Source organism: Aedes albopictus, chromosome 1, assembly GCF_035046485.1.
Source record: "Aedes albopictus strain Foshan chromosome 1, AalbF5, whole genome shotgun sequence".
NCBI lineage: Eukaryota > Metazoa > Arthropoda > Insecta > Diptera > Culicidae > Aedes > Aedes albopictus.
Window position 1 is genome coordinate 192,816,034 of NC_085136.1, and position 16,863 is coordinate 192,832,896.

Consider the following 16,863-nt stretch of genomic DNA (forward strand, 5'->3'; position numbering starts at 1 on the left):
CAAGTTTTGATTTGAACAATAATACAATGTTTGTGACAATTTCATTTTGTTCTCAGCTGTCGATCAATTACAGCACCTCCTGTATGCTTTCTGTATAGTTTATACTCAGTCAGTGAATTTAATCACAACTCATCAATACACTGCACGAATCAATACATCTCCTTCTTCTGAAAGTTTCTACCCCCTCACCGGAACCTGGCTTAACTCTTATCATCTTTGTGTTCTTTAAGTGCTTAATCAGGTATTAATTCAAGGAATACCTTTGCCTGTCATTGCAAGAATGTGCATATTGTATGGTAAGCACAATAACACGCTATGTCCAAGTTTAGAGTCCCAACTGAATCGGGAATCGATGCCTGCGTCTCCAAATCCGAAAGCTCCACCACTAGGCTAACTGGAGATACCATAATAATATTCAAAGTTCTTATGTACCTTCAGAAAAAGAATTACTCTGAACTCGTGACGGATAAAAGAGCTGCTGAATACCAAGCTTTTGAATATTATACCAGGCTTTGAACCTTATTTTTTTTTTTACTTAATTAAATTAAAACCTGCATCACATGTTTCATCCAATTTTAACAGGATTAGTCTTTTTCGTGCATTTCGCAAGAGTTGTGATTGATATCAACGCAAGCCTTGAAACTCTGTGGAATAGAAATAAAATATATTTTTTTTGAGTCAGAATTACATATCACACAAAATTTAATACGCAATAAATAAAGCAAATCCGAAGCTGTCATGTAACTAATGAAGGAAATAAAATGGTAATAATTTGTAGTCTACCTTTCATCTTATTATTTAGAAACTTTTACGAATTGCCAGTATTGCTACAATTCAATACTAAGTTTTGTTGACGGAACCATCCCTATATTATTTCTCTCTTCATATCAGTGAATGAATTTAAAGCTTTCTATGTGTTGTTGTTGAATTTAATCACAGTTCTTGCAGTAGCATCTAAGTGGGTATACTCTCGTCCATTGTTTTCACACTAGTATTGCTTTTCTGTATTTAAGTGAATTTAATCACAACGTGCTATGTACTCCATCAATCAATCAATCTATCAATCAATCAGTGAATTTAATCACTATTGTTTCCGTTGACTTCACCAGTTTCGCCCATCTGTTCTATCCATCAGTGAATTAAATCACATGCATTCCTGTTTGTTTCAAGTGAATCTAATCACAGTATCTTCCACGTACGCTCAGTGAATTCAATTCAGCTCAATGTGCTCTGCGTGAATTTATCACACTCTGTTCCTCACGTTATCGGTGAATTTAATCACATCTTTTATTGTAGTTTCTAAGTGAATTCACCCAAGCAACATGACTTGTTTCAAAGCCAGTGCCAGCAACATCAGTGCAATTTATTCACTGTTCGTATGAAAGTCAACAGAACACAATTGCTTCTTCTTTGAAATGCAAAAAAACGCAGATTCTAAATCGTTATGAAACTTGAGCTACGGGGAATGATAAAAAAATGGAAAAAATATGTCCAGACTCGAACCGTGGATACAAGGAGTATTAACCACTCACCTTACATACTGCACCAGAAGAGATTTGCTGCTCAACATACCATAAAAGCTACCGAAGCTACGCGTTACTTCATTGCGCCTTCTTTGTCATAAGTTAATAAATAAACTGTCAAAATGAAAAGACGCGCAAGTTTTCCGCAACATATGTGGAACTTAATCTGAACAAACAAACCAGAGTAAGATGTATAATGTGTGTTATATAGCACATTTAATGCAAGCTGACTGCTTTGTCACTTGTGAGGAATATGTAAGCTCCGCCTGCATAAATTGATGTCAACACGATGTTATTTGTGTTTCCTATGAAACAAAGCTGCAGCTTAACGATATTCGAAGCTTAAATGCAACTCAACTGACAAGATGGAAGTTGCGTGTGCTTTTATTGCAACTCTTTTAGACCAAAGCATAGAAAGCCACATTTTGGATGATGTCGCAGGTGCTGCTTGGGTAATCACAACCCTCTTCAAGTGCCTTCGGTCTATCTCACAACAGTCTTCGCGAGTAGTGAATTTAATCACAGTTAACATAAAATCCATTCTATGCACCGTTGATGTTTCGAAGTTTATCATAATCACTAACTAAACCAATGCTATATACAGTTCAATTCTGAAAAATGGAAGTCGACAGTAATAAGTCTTTATTAGTCCCTACTTCGAGCAAGCCTTCACAAATAGTTGCCAGCTAAGGGATGCGTAGCTACTTGGCAGGAGGTGCTGCTTAAGAAATGATATCTTATTAAATGAATACCTTACTCAACTATGGAAAACAGAATACCTACAATTTAAATGAGGTATTCAGAAGCCCTGCATAAGAGGTAAAATATCTAAAATAATAACTGGAGTATATTCTATGCATAATGCGTGAATAATGACATCAGGTATGGCAAGACCTAAATAATAATCGTCGATTTTTCCACACAAATAGTGATTTTTCCATAATTGAATAAAACATCAAGCAGTCCTCAACATCAAACCAATAGCTTGTCGAGGTATTTTATCAATACCTACAAAATACCAAAATAATTTATTTTCAATATCTGGGTAACCGACCAATACCTCGTCTTGGTATGATACCTGACTTTGGTATGCTGCAGTTATGTGTCAGTTATTCGTTCCTGCTCGGGTAGGCACGAATGTAAAGAGCATCCGGCGCACCAGGACTGGAGAGATGATGCTAGTGCTGAAAAAGGAGGCCGCCAAGAAAGGCACCTCCTTCTAAGGGTATGCGGTATGGGATGTTTTCAAGGCGAAACGAAACGAAACGAAATACAAAATTTCTGATACGATGCGGTACGAAACGAAACGGAATTCAAAAATGTTTCGTGAGATCGATACGAAATCCGAATTCACTCGGTATTTTTCGAAACGAAACGAAATTTTCTAAAAAGTTTCGCGGAATTTTGCAGTTACCGTCATTTTTTTGAGAATTTTTACTGCGTGTTTGCGGTAATGAGTACACACTTAGAATAAATTACAGATTTCGGTGAAAAAAAAACACCGAAACTATGGTATTACGGCGGAATCGATGAAATTGCAGGAGAAAATCGATGAACTCTAAGAAATCACCGAAGAACCGGTGGAATCAGACAAATTTACCTGTGAATATTTTACCGAACAGATCGGTGATGGGACTTTATTACCATACTACTGTAAAATGCGTTTGACAGCCACGTCAGCAGCTTTGAGCATCAGTTCTATTAGAATTTGCGCATCATCTCCAAGCAAGACTCTCTTGTATAGTGGCAGCAAGTGCGGTTCCTGATCAAGAGGTCTTGTATTCAATTCCATCATCGACGTTTCTTTTTATGAAAATGTTTTTTGTACTCGCATAAAATCGCCGTAAATTTGTAAAATTTACCGTACGTTCAGTGATACTGAGAATTCATTCGTAAACAAACATACCGAACGTAAGTGTGTATTGAGTTTCCATAAATACTCTCATCCCATAGCTTCATTTGTTACAGTGCCATTTATATTTTCAATATTTTTCGCGACGTATATTTAAAATTTTAATAATTCCACCAATAACCTGATAAGATTGCTTCAATGACTCCATAAGAGCACACCAATAATGCATGATCTAATGCCGTTTGTTTATCAGAAACATGAAGCAATGATATGGAAACATCAGCGAAATGTTTACCAATCAAGCTTTGTTGGACAGCGTAACTTCTAGAGAAAGGCTAAAAATTATAGATGATTGAATTTATCGAAATATACAAATAAAAGTCACATACAAATTGAAAAGAATATTTAAGAAATGTGTGCGCCACTCATTAAATATGAACTTATTCGAAAAATATGACACAATTGTAGGAAGACACGTTTGATTCTGAACAAGTACTTCTTTATTATTATGACAGACATTACCTAGTAGTATCCCAAAGCCTAATACAGTCCGGCCATCTTGACTATACACATCGTCCTCGATGTGACGGCCATTCCAACGACTCCAACGATATGTTCCTTATCTCCAACTCGATGACCTAGTCCTCGATGTTGTAATGTTGCTTCACCGGTATTGGTTACAGTTATACTCCTATCACGCAACTCCTTTCGCAGACTTTTCAGCTAATGTATCGTCTCCTCCAGCTTTCAGCTTTCTTCAGAATTCTTCCTTCAGAGTTTCAATGGTTTTGCAATCCTTTACCAAAAGGGTTGACTTCTTTTTTCCTGCTTTCAGTATTCTCCTCGTCCAATAACTTGAAATTTTGATCGATTTTGCAAAATGGGTAATCCATCCATCTTCTGAATTGTAGGAAGACGCGTTTGATTCTGAACAAGTACTTCTTTATTATGATAGACATTACATAGTAGTATCCCAAAGCCTACTACACAATCATCTCTAGGTATTAGGCCAAAACTTCAACCAGATAGATCTGGACTCGAACCTGGTGCGATGGTTAAAGTGCATGCCGTTTTTAGCGTAGGCGCCGAGGACCTAGGGTCAAATACCACTCCCAAAAGACTTCGGGTCTTTCGATTCGAGCCTGTGGGTTCCGAAATAAACTAGCCTAGGGTTTAACATATTGTTACAACAGTTGAAGAAAAAAAAAATAAAAAAGATTTTTCAGAACTTATCTACCCAGCATATCAGTCACATTCGACAAAACCCGAGCAGAAATGAATAACTGGCACATAAATGCAGCATACCAAGATAAGGTACTATTTGATTATCCTCGTATTGAAAATAGCCTGTTTTGGTATTGGGCAGGTATTGATTCATCAACAAAAAATACCTCAACAAGTTATTGATATGGTATTGAGGACTGCTTGAGATATTATGCAATTATCGAAAATCCATCATTTGTATGGGAAAATTGTCCGTTATTATTGAGGTATTGCAATACCTGATGTAATTATTCACGTGGTATTCGTAAAATACACACCTGTAATTATTTAAGGTATTTTACCTGATGATGATTAACCTGGGCTTGTTAGGGGAATATTTGTGAATAAAAAGAAAATCGGGTTAAGTACGGCTCGTTTGAATTGCACTAAGAATTTGCATCCTTTGACAGATACGTATTTCGACCTCAACTGTAAGGTCGACTTGAGTCGAGTCAAGTACAAGACACTGAAGACGCCTTACAGTTGAGGTCGAAATACGTATCTGTCATAGGATGCAAATTCCTAGTGGAATTCAAAGGAACCGTACTTAACTCGATTTTCTTTTTATTTGTATTTTACCTCTTATGCAGGGCTTCTCAATACCTCGTTCAGATTGTAGGTATTGGGTTTTGCATACCTGAGTTTGGTATTCTGCAGCTATTTTCTCCTGCTCGGGAAGTAGGCATTGAAGAAAATGGAAGTTTTCAACTTGATTAGTATGAAAAAAAAAATCAAAATTAAAAAAAATGATAAAAATTCAAAATGAATCCTTTAGCAATGAAATCTTCTACAGCTCTACTTCTATTCTGTGCGAATAGTTGGAAAAATAATTAGAACAAAATATTATTGATGGAACGCTACGAGGCCAATGTGAATACCCAGTGTGACTGTTATGCGGTTACATTCGTGAATATTAGGTAATGAGACAAAATGACTTGGTATGTTGTACTCGTTTCGTAAAATAAACATGTAAAGTTCATATTTGTGGATGAAAGTACTGATGATTTCGAGATGATCCCCGGTATTAACTCAATATCGACATAAAACCGAAAATGTTACAAATATGCAGTGTGTAATCCAGTAATTTGAGATGAGCAAGATCTTCGATAGATGATATGGACATTTACACTATGTATTTGTATTCGATTTTTTTTAGACATTCCGCGGAATTCCGTTTGATTTCGTCAAAGTCTATTTTTTTGAGACGAAATTTTTAGAACTTGGCGAAACGAAACGAAATTCAAAATCATAAATTTCGCCAAGCTGAATTCCGTGGAATTCCGCGGAACTTCGTTTCGAGTTGTATTTGGCGAAACTTTCCGGTATACCGCATACCCTTACCTCCTACAAAGCACTAGGTCAAGAGGTATTGGGCGAAAAAGTGTATGTGAGAGCCCTAATGGCGGAGGCGACCTTCCCGTTTAAAAACCTGGACGAGATCGCCATCGCAGAGGAGCTCGCAACCGCACTTAAACAGCGAGGTAGATGCACCAAGTGTATCAATCCGCCTGCGAATGGGTCCGACATGCACGCAGATCGCCACGATCAAGCTCCCCGTATGGGATGTGAACAGGGCGACTGTCAGTCTCGGAGTTGAGTACAGACATCGCACTACTATCGGAGATGTGCCTAGACAGAGGTAAATTTCCGGAGAGGTGGAAAAGGTAAAAATCTGACTTATTACACCCACCACCCACTGCTTATTCCTCACTACTCACTTCTCACTCCACACTCTTCACTGCTTACTTCTTACTCCCCAATGACTCACACACTTATTTCATTGTTTCACAATCCTCACTTCACACTTTTCACTGCTTATTCCTCACTACTCATTCCAAACTCCTCGCTTATCACTTCATATTGCCCACTTCTTACTCCCCCACGAAAATCTTCACTGGTTACTCGCCACAGCTTACAACAACTTCGTATTCAGCACTGCTTACTCCTGATTAGGCACTGTGGTAGCCGCGTGTGATAAGCACAAGAGTGTATAACGAACTAACTATTCGGCTGCTGCGCAGCCGAGCATGAGCCGACCGTGCGCTCTGCTCAGCTGCATGTATGTACACGATTGCACCGCGCTGTATATAGGTGAACGGATAAGACACTCGTTACCACATCCCCATTTCTTTATTCTAAATTTGTCAGTTATAGTTCAAACTATATTTAAGTGCAAATATATTTTAAAAGCTGTACTCTAGTTAAGTGATCTGACCACGTCTCTGAAAAACAATACGTTATGGAGACTAATCAATAGCTAAATAGAATGATTCAACGCAGTATTGCTACAATAGATGTTTTGCAGTGTATGAATATCTAATGATTGCACTATTCCGCATTATATTGTACTTAACTGGAATTGTTGAGCATTCATTCACTTATGCTGTTGCTGAGGCAACCCTTCTACTACTTCTCGTCTGCTTCCTCTCCTCCTTCATATTTCACCAAAAAAAATCTTCATATTATCTGGTTAGAAAGGTTATTCATCAATGAATTCGTTTGACTTTTCCTCGTTGTGTTAACTGAATTTGTACAGTTAGGAATGGGTATTCATTTAATCTTCTCTTCACTGATCTGCATCTCAGTATATTTCTACCTATTGTAATAAATATAGTACATTCTGGTAGACTCTTACCCCAAATGCATTTCCATTTTAGGGATTATCTATCTTACTTGACATCCCGTGCCACGATATGATTTTACAACTATAAACAGTCGTTACAGTTATGGAAGCACTCCTCCATCGTCATAGTCAGCTAACTCCTCATAGGCTTACTGTTTGGTACGATAAGTGGAGTGCACTATTCGATAGATCACTGCTTCCCGGATAGATGAAGGGATTTTTAGTTAATTCAAATCGGATTACTTAAAACAGGCATTTTCTCAATACGGCATCTACCTGGCTTTCTTCCACGCATGATCATTAGGAACCACTAGTCATGGAAAATTTACATTCCTGTATTGTCAACACACGCTTATTATTCACAGATTATTCACGTGATCACGTATTGCACACTTACTATTCGTACACATCTCAGTTTTCGAAGACTTATTTTTGACATGTTATAATTTTCCATGTTTAAACCGCATGTTTGTATACTATTTTCAATCGTCTGGAAGTTTGAGAGCACTGTAATCCTTTTCAACTCCAAAGAACCATCCTGTTTGCAAGTACCGATCCTATATTGTTTATTCTGGAGCCGCTCTAGTGCAATCAATCTAACAACTCAGTCTGCAGTGATGCTTTCTTTATATATTGTCTACATAACCCAAGTTTTGATTTGAACAATAATACAATGTTTGTGACAATTTCATTTTGTTCTCAGCTGTCGATCAATTACAGCACCTCCTGTATGCTTTCTGTATAGTTTATACTCAGTCAGTGAATTTAATCACAACTCATCAATACACTGCACGAATCAATACATCTCCTTCTTCTGAAAGTTTCTACCCCCTCACCGGAACCTGGCTTAACTCTTATCATCTTTGTGTTCTTTAAGTGCTTAATCAGGTATTAATTCAAGGAATACCTTTGCCTGTCATTGCAAGAATGTGCATATTGTATGGTAAGCACAATAACACGCTATGTCCAAGTTTAGAGTCCCAACTGAATCGGGAATCGATGCCTGCGTCTCCAAATCCGAAAGCTCCACCACTAGGCTAACTGGAGATACCATAATAATATTCAAAGTTCTTATGTACCTTCAGAAAAAGAATTACTCTGAACTCGTGACGGATAAAAGAGCTGCTGAATACCAAGCTTTTGAATATTATACCAGGCTTTGAACCTTATTTTTTTTTTTACTTAATTAAATTAAAACCTGCATCACATGTTTCATCCAATTTTAACAGGATTGGTCTTTTTCGTGCATTTCGCAAGAGTTGTGATTGATATCAACGCAAGCCTTGAAACTCTGTGGAATAGAAATAAAATATATTTTTTTTGAGTCAGAATTACATATCACACAAAATTTAATACGCAATAAATAAAGCAAATCCGAAGCTGTCATGTAACTAATGAAGGAAATAAAATGGTAATAATTTGTAGTCTACCTTTCATCTTATTATTTAGAAACTTTTACGAATTGCCAGTATTGCTACAATTCAATACTAAGTTTTGTTGACGGAACCATCCCTATATTATTTCTCTCTTCATATCAGTGAATGAATTTAAAGCTTTCTATGTGTTGTTGTTGAATTTAATCACAGTTCTTGCAGTAGCATCTAAGTGGGTATACTCTCGTCCATTGTTTTCACACTAGTATTGCTTTTCTGTATTTAAGTGAATTTAATCACAACGTGCTATGTACTCCATCAATCAATCAATCTATCAATCAATCAGTGAATTTAATCACTATTGTTTCCGTTGACTTCACCAGTTTCGCCCATCTGTTCTATCCATCAGTGAATTAAATCACATGCATTCCTGTTTGTTTCAAGTGAATCTAATCACAGTATCTTCCACGTACGCTCAGTGAATTCAATTCAGCTCAATGTGCTCTGCGTGAATTTATCACACTCTGTTCCTCACGTTATCGGTGAATTTAATCACATCTTTTATTGTAGTTTCTAAGTGAATTCACCCAAGCAACATGACTTGTTTCAAAGCCAGTGCCAGCAACATCAGTGCAATTTATTCACTGTTCGTATGAAAGTCAACAGAACACAATTGCTTCTTCTTTGAAATGCAAAAAAACGCAGATTCTAAATCGTTATGAAACTTGAGCTACGGGGAATGATAAAAAAATGGAAAAAATATGTCCAGACTCGAACCGTGGATACAAGGAGTATTAACCACTCACCTTACATACTGCACCAGAAGAGATTTGCTGCTCAACATACCATAAAAGCTACCGAAGCTACGCGTTACTTCATTGCGCCTTCTTTGTCATAAGTTAATAAATAAACTGTCAAAATGAAAAGACGCGCAAGTTTTCCGCAACATATGTGGAACTTAATCTGAACAAACAAACCAGAGTAAGATGTATAATGTGTGTTATATAGCACATTTAATGCAAGCTGACTGCTTTGTCACTTGTGAGGAATATGTAAGCTCCGCCTGCATAAATTGATGTCAACACGATGTTATTTGTGTTTCCTATGAAACAAAGCTGCAGCTTAACGATATTCGAAGCTTAAATGCAACTCAACTGACAAGATGGAAGTTGCGTGTGCTTTTATTGCAACTCTTTTAGACCAAAGCATAGAAAGCCACATTTTGGATGATGTCGCAGGTGCTGCTTGGGTAATCACAACCCTCTTCAAGTGCCTTCGGTCTATCTCACAACAGTCTTCGCGAGTAGTGAATTTAATCACAGTTAACATAAAATCCATTCTATGCACCGTTGATGTTTCGAAGTTTATCATAATCACTAACTAAACCAATGCTATATACAGTTCAATTCTGAAAAATGGAAGTCGACAGTAATAAGTCTTTATTAGTCCCTACTTCGAGCAAGCCTTCACAAATAGTTGCCAGCTAAGGGATGCGTAGCTACTTGGCAGGAGGTGCTGCTTAAGAAATGATATCTTACCTGCAGCGAGATGAAAGAAGTGCATCAGCATATATGTTTTGGCAGTTATACCTCACGACAGATCCACCAATATAGCTCAGCAAGAATTCGGTAGCCCGTAGTGAGTAATTTTACAATCAACACGGAGAATATTAAAAAGCGAACATAATTTCGGTTAGCGAGCCGGTAAAGATATGAGAGCTATAATTTAAGGCTTTCCCAAAATCGGTACATAAAATAACAGCACAGCACAAAAGATCTGCTTAGAAGAACGATTCCAAAATTCCTTGAACATCATATCTCAACGCATCCTTCTTATTAATGGAATTAATCGATGTTGAACTAGAAGGTTTATTAAAAAACTAGAAGCAACTGGCTTTCCCAGGCAGCTAACAAGATTTAAAGGAGCAACTATGGATACATTACCACAACTAAACAAAATGATAAGCGTTTGGGTAGTTTTAACTGTTTACCCCAATTGATTGGCATCTCGAACATCGATGGAAGCTGTCCAATGAAACAGTATTTTTTAGCGGTTTGTATGAATCAAGTATGACCTTCGGACGAAACAGCGATTCAAAAGTGGGTTTAAGTTCATATTGCATCCAAATACCATGCTCTTGACCAACGGTCGCTGTCGCTAAGCTGAGTTGTATGGATGGACACAGCATCCGATGAATATCGACACTGCTAGGATACAATTCCTTGTAAACATTCGAAGGGAGTGCGAGTAGCATTTATCGTAAGACTAGTCTCCAGCTAATCAAATCACAAGTTTGTTTTTATCAGTGAATTCAATCACAATACTTCACAGTTTTTTTTTTTCAAGTGAATTCAATCACGAAGCTTTGCATAAAATGCATCATATTGCCATGATTAGTTCCCTGCATTTCTCTCATAATACAAAAGATCATTGTCCAAACTAAATAAATGTCAGCTTTTCTTATTTCTAAAATTTTTCTCTCGGAAAAAAAATATCGAATGCATTAAAAACAAATCATGGTGATTACTCTGGAAACCCAGCAGTTATAGTTGTTAAACCAATCAATATGGTTAAATGGTTTTGCATACGCACCTTTTAGTACAGCTTTCAATACAATCGACTTTTCGCCAATTACCACAGAAACATCAATGTAATGATACTATTTTCACCTTTTTTTTCGCATTGCCACATCAGCATATCTACATCACTTTGCAATTACCTGCAATCCACACATAAAAGACATCCGGCTTTTCTCCGCTCACCGCCCCACAATCGCTATGATGCTTTTTTTCGGCCCCGCACGCGGAACAATAAACCGGTGACCTTGGCTTCGCACAAAGCGCTCGCTATGGAGCATCGTCGCATCACCGCTTTCTTTATTTTTCCCCCCGTTCACTGTTAATTAAATCAAATATTCTGTGCCTTCGAACTTTTCTCTCTTGTTCTATTCACATTTTTTTTTCATATAATCAATAATCAAGAAAAAACACTAACGCGTTAACACGGGCTCAGTATTCTTCCCATCAGCATATTTTTTTTTCTAAGCCGCATCCATTGAATAAAACACACAATATAAAGAAAACAATTAAATTCTTATTTCACTCATTGACTGGTTATTTTCGATCGAAATCAAACTCACTTCACATTTTCTTCTTTACTCGCAAATCATTCAACTTTTCTGTTTTTTTTAATCCTCGTCGCCACTTGTGGTAGCCGCGTGTGATAAGCACAAGAGTGTATAACGAACTAACTATTCGGCTGCTGCGCAGCCGAGCATGAGCCGACCGTGCGCTCTGCTCAGCTGCATGTATGTACACGATTGCACCGCGCTGTATATAAGTGAACGGATAAGACACTCGTTACCACAGGCACGTCTAACTCTTCACTCCTAATCATTTGTGGGCCAGCTTTCTAAGCGTATAAGTTGAACATGGAACAGTTCTTAAGAAAAAAAATTGAACATGGGACAATTTATGCTGCAAAAATGTATGTGACTTGAACTGACGATGCATAGACCATATGTGGCGAAAAAAGTCAAAATCGTAAAAAGTATTACACTGCCCACAGCAGTCTATCGAACACAATTTCCATAAACATGCGAAACTTTGCCGCATTTTCCAATGTAGTTCTTAAAGTATGATCGCCGCTTAATGCTAAATTGCACTGCCTAAAGTTCTGAAAAGCATTACGACGTTCAACCATCAGTATCTTTCAGCTCAACCAACAACTTTATTCATTAGCATACAGGTCGTGCGGGCCTGACGACGCGTTGTACCATGATTGATTTATGAATTAATGATTAGCTTTCGACTGGAGACTAATTAGTGCCAGCGTGTTTGGCGTGAGACTTGAAATATGTTAAATACCGGAGAATGTGCTAGGATATTCGCTTTTGCTGACGGTGGCACTTTTGAGCATAAACATTTTGTATGGCAACATTTTTTTGTTACGTTTGTATGGGCCGTAGGTAGAGCTCTTGGCCGTAGTCCTCCCTACTCTAAGTGCGTTTCGTAATATATGTACATTCAACAAATCTTCAATACGACAGAGAAACATTGAAGCAATAACATTGCGTGATACTTTTGTGAAATACCTAGTCGAAGGGACAAGTTTGGTCTGCATATCTATCATTGTTGAAAAACAGGGTGCATATCTTCAGTACACTTAATTAAATTAATTAAATAAACAGGCACCAGATATAACATGAAGCAAAGTGCATTTCAGACAAACTTTCGCGGCAAGTTTGAGATAGGAATAGTTCGTTACTGAGTTAGATTTCAAGTTTTCCTTTGGCATCTGGGTAAGAACGGAAATAGGTTTAGGCATATGTACTATCGACAGGGCAAGTTCAGTACAGTGCAAAGTTTATATGATTCGTTTTGAATATTAAGACATGCAGAAAGCAAAACAAATTGAACAAGTTTTATTCGGGGCTGTGTCACAAACATTGAGGTATACATATGTGGTTCTGCTAATTTGATTAGGCTTTCGTGTTTTTTTGTTTGATCAAAACGAGGTTTATGCATTGCTGAAATGCTTTTCGACAATGATCATCAATGTTGTTATTCCTTGAGACGCTAATGGCTCAAAAAAAAAACCGAAATTTTATTTTTATCGTTTTTTGATAATTTTTTATTCAATATTGATAATAAGTACATCTTTTGAGATAAGACTACAATCAGGAGGTGGCTATCATACAGGATATCTCGAATTCATTTCAAAATACGTATTCATTGGTTACGTAAATGCGATGCTTCATAATTGCCCACAATTTCTAAAATAAATCAAGTTTTCCTTAAATGTTTTGAGCTTAACGAATTCGGATGAAAATTTTAAAACAGATGGAAATCATGCATAAATATGTACTCTTGAAAACGCCCACGCTTAGAAAACTGTTTGAATAAAATATAAGATGCTTAGGATTCAAAAACTAAAAAAGTGGCGTATTTTAAAAAGCCATGTATAGGACAGATCAGTTAATAACTTAACACTGCTTGAAAAATATAATACTAATATCTTGCTAATGAAGACTCATAAACCTTAGGCAAACTGGCAGCACTGGTTTAACAGTTGATAGTGGTCTTTTACCTTTGGCATATTTTCTTAATATTTGCCTTCAAATACTTGCTGTTTGTGAATTTGTTGAAGTGCCGTCTTATTATTAGTTTGTCAGTGATCAAGTTCCGTTGAAGTGCAGTGATTTTTAAGAGTAAAAGCATCTTAAAACCAACAAATTGGTTTGACCCATTTATATCGTTAGATTCCATTGGATAGGTCCTTGCTTGTGTAGTGGCTTTCTGCTTTACCCGGTGAGCTGTGAACGTGGTCTGCTGTTGTTTGCTGTTGTTGTTGCTGCTCTGGTGCGAACGCTACCGTGCGTCATGGTGTGAAGTTTTTAGTACATCTTAGAGTACACACACTGGTGTCTAACATATTGTGGTTCTGTCAATCGCCAGTAGCTCTTTCTGCTGTATACGGCTGCCACCAAGTAGTTCGTAGGCATGCGTTAGAAGCTTTGGTGTACCTTTTTTTTTTCGATAGATTCAATTGAACACATTCGTATCACACCTCATAGTGTGGTTTCCGACAGTTGCGGATTTGGTCGCTTAAAGATAGAAAAGAGCTCTCGCCGTAGTTGCACAGTGTGGCTAGTAGCACTATCAGAAGCTCCAATGTGTGAATGATTGGTACACCTCAGTTTCGTAGAAGCGAACCTAACCGAGCAATGACGTGTTCCATGTAACTTGTTTTTTTTTTGTGGTCAGCAGATGAAATTTACTCTATCACTTTAATACCGAACATTCAGTTTGTTTTATTTTGTTTTATCTGTGTGTCTGTTTATCTGTATCTTGTGTTGTATATTTTTTTTGCATTATTTTCGTTGGAAAGTTCTTTCATAGGTGTTTCAGTTTTTGCCTGCAATGGATAGCAGTATGATTTGCACTGTTTGTAAGAAACAGGAATCTGATTACTCCAAAATCATTTCTTGCAAATATTGTTGTGTATCTGCCCACTTCACTTGTCGAAATATATCAAGAAAAGCAGCTGGCCGCTTAAAAACTAACTCCTATTTTTGCTCTGATAGTTGCTCTAGTCATTTCAAACAAATTACATCTAAGAATAGTATTGATTTATCGATAGTATCATCTGTTACGTCAGAATTGAAATCCGTGGTGTCTGTTGAAATGCTCAGCATGAGAGAAGAGATGAAGTCTTTAACTACAGCTATTGAAATGTCTCAAGAATTTTTGTCTTCAAAATTTGAGGAAATTCTTCGTGATTTTAGTTTACTCAAAAAGGAAAATATAATTCTGAAACAGGAGTTGGAAATGCTAAAACAGTCCCAAGTATCTCTCAAAACTACTTTGAGTAAGCTGGAAATGCAAGTCGATAATGCCCACAAAGAAAAAAGCCTTAACAATTTAGTATTTTTGGGTGTGCCACCCTTGCCCAATGAAAATGTCCACGATCTCGTAGTAAAAGTTAGTTCAACGATAGGAGTTGAACTGAGTTCGGATGATTTGGTGTCAGCTACTAGAATAGGGTCAATTAAATCTGCCAATTCACTTCCACCAGTCAGAGTTGAATTTAAACGGAACTCAGTGAAAAAAGCATTGCTTGAGAAGAAAAAACAGTTTGGTGTTTTGTTATCAACTCAAGTCAATGAAAACTTAACAGTAAACCGACAGCCAACCAGAATAACTGTTAGGAATGAACTGACGCCGTATTCATTACAACTTTTGCGCGATGTGCGAGCCCTGCAAAAAGATCTAGGATGGATGTACGTTTGGGTAGGACGAGATGGATCTATATTGGTAAAGCATGAGGAGAGTTCTAAGACTGAGACAATCAGATGTCATGACGACTTGAATAACTTTATCCGTCACTGCAGGGAAAAATCTCCAAATGCGAAAAATATGCACCAATGATTTTATTCATGTATTTGATTTCTGTAATTGGAGTTAGATTTTTAGTATTGTTATTTTTCAATGGCTAATTCACTGAATTACTTTCATCACAATATAGATGATTTCAATGACTGTTATACTGATATTGAGGTTAACATGTTACGTATTTTACAGTGGAATGTTAGGGGTATCAACGATATGGATAAATTTGATAATGTCTTACAAACTTTGGAAATCTGTAAATGTTCTATTGATGTGATAGTTCTTGGTGAAACGTGGATAAATAATAGTAATTGTTCGTTATATAAAATTCCCGGATATGTTGGTTATTTTTCTTGTAGAAATCAGTCAAATGGTGGCCTTGCCATGTTAGTCAAGAATAGTTTGTCTCAAAGGGTAATTAAAAATGTTTGTCAGGAAGGGTTCCATCACATACACGTTGAGTTAGAGATTAGTGGTATGTATTATGATATTCATGGGTTGTACCGCCCGCCATCATATGACTTTGTCGATTTCAATGTTAAACTGGAAAATATAATTGAATCCTCCAATCGTAATCGGTGTTGTTTAATTGTTGGCGATGTTAATGTGCCTGTAAATAATGCTAGCAACAATGTTGTAGTTAGATATAAAACACTCTTAGAATCTTATGGTTTTGTATGTTTGAATACCTTCGTCACAAGACCGGTCAGCAACAATGTACTAGATCACGTGATTTCCAAATTAGACGACATTGGTAGGATAAGAAACGATACAATTGAAAATGACATTAGTGACCACTCAATAGTCATTACCTCTATGAATTTACCGTCAAAAAAACTAAATGTTCTACTAAAAAAAAGTATAATTAACCGTCGTCTTCTTGAATCCGAATTTCAAAATTTCTTGAACAACATTGGTGATTTTGATGATGTAAACAACTGTTTAGAACAAATTATCGAGAAATACAACACATTGCTTAATAGTTGCACCAGAACGGTTACCAAACACGCAAATGTTAAGAGTTCTTTCTGTCCCTGGATGTCATTTGATTTGTGGACTCTGATCAAATTGAAGAATAATTACCTCAAACGTGTGAAAAGGAACCCATCCGACAATCATCTGAAGGAAATGTTACAACATGTCTCAAGAAAAGTAGAAACAACAAAAAAGCGTTGTACACAGCAGTATTACGAGTCACTTCTGAATAATACACCCCACAGCAAGTTTTGGAAAAACCTTAAAACAATTTTAGGAAACGTATCAAACCAAAGCCAAATAGAACTTTCTTTTCAAGGTAGAATCATTTCTGATAATAGCGATATTTCTAACATTTTTAATA